Source organism: Capsicum annuum, chromosome 7 (assembly GCF_002878395.1).
Source record: "Capsicum annuum cultivar UCD-10X-F1 chromosome 7, UCD10Xv1.1, whole genome shotgun sequence".
Taxonomy (NCBI): domain Eukaryota; kingdom Viridiplantae; phylum Streptophyta; class Magnoliopsida; order Solanales; family Solanaceae; genus Capsicum; species Capsicum annuum.
In genome coordinates, this window is record NC_061117.1 from 194,208,616 (window position 1) to 194,210,481 (window position 1,866).

Here is a 1,866-nt window from a genome sequence, read left to right on the forward strand (position 1 = left end):
ATTTGATCGAGTGTTCAATTATTTTGTACTCTCATATTATGATATTTAGTCACTTTACATTACGTGAATGATGTTTATTTTATTTTATTTTATTTCTCTATTTTTTTAATCTCACCTCCTTTGAAAATAGACCTATGATGATATCTTGCATATATTATAGATAATTATCTTTATCTATACCAGACTATATTATTAGTCATGTATGACCAATTGAGTCTATTTTCAAAGAAGATGAGATTAAAAAAGGAGAAATAAAATGAAATAAAATAAAATAAAAGAAATATCATTCACGCAATGTAAAGTGACTAAATATCGTAATATGAGAGTACAAAATAATTAGACACTCAATCAAATGAGTATGGGAGGATAATGATAGTAATGACCAATTACTAAGAACAAGCGTCTGTGTTGAGAAGGACTTCTTGTTCTCAAGCACTACTCGTCCATTGAACACTCACAAGTGACAACCATCACTCTTCCTTATGGTCATTACACAAGTATAATCTCATGTCATGATATGTAGTCGTTCTTTATTGCTTGGATGATTTATATTTATTTTATTTTATTTTTTTCTTTTTTATTTCCATCTCATGATCTACGACTACAATGTGCCTTAGATAACACTTGATCTCGTTCGAAAGTGATTGGTAGTCACAATTGATGTATCTAAATTACTTTACAATATTTTAATGGTGTTAATTGACATACTTTTATTTTATTTAATTTTATTTCTTCTTTTTTGTCATTATTTTAAGTTGTCCATATATTCAGTAAGTTGAACATAGACTATTATTTAGGTCGATAATCGATCTCAGCATAAATCGATAATATGTCAATACACTTAATTATCAACATAGCCAACAATATTTAATGCATGTGTACCCTTATCTATTATAAAAGATATAAACATTCATTAGAGACCCTTTGAAGTAAATGATAAACCATTTGAATTTACTCCAACGGTACAAAATTTAAACGGGTAGATTTTTCAACGGTCAAATTTTGGTAGCCCTACTATATAAAAGAAAGGGACCCTTTTGAACCCCTTCATGTTCATTTATTCATCACTTCCTAGTTTTTCTTCAACAATAACAAAGTCGCAGTCATCTCAAACATCCAAAGTACTTATATTTGTCGTTGTAGTAATCCCGCGGTGTTGAAAACATCACAAACCAACAAGAATTAAGGTCAAAAATTCTACAACTGTGCGACTGAAAAGATTTATTTTTGCTTAAATAAAAATTTATTTATGTCATCACATAATACAAATTACTAATTTATCGTCGTTATTTTTGGATAATGATGGATACTCTTATTTCAAGTGGATTTTCTCCAATTTCGAGGAATCAAAATTTCAAGGCATTGTAAAGTTTGAAATGTTGGAAAGGTTTAGAGATATCGAAGAAACTACGAATCTTTTTATGACATTATTTAGAGAATCAGAACAACAGATTGATCACTTAAAAATGATTGTTGAAAGACGTCGAAATTGAGAGAGATCAACTTAAGCATAGGTTGGCTATGAATGAAGAAAAAAAAAGGGCATAAAAATTATGGTGTATGATTTACTATTACTTTTGAATTTTTGGAAAGGTGTAATAGGGGTGTAGTGGGATTGAATGTATTCTATCTCTTTTATTAATCGACTACTTTTCACTTATATTATATATGGTTTACCCTTATCATTCATCGACTACCCAACACTGTACTATATATGCTTTACCTTTTAGTCAGAATCTATAATCAAAAATGACATTCATGTAAAAGCAATGATATGTTGACTATATAAAATGTAAAAGATTTATCATAAATAATAAAAGTAGTTTCAAAAATAAAATTGTTCAGTTCTACACATTTCGAGCTAAA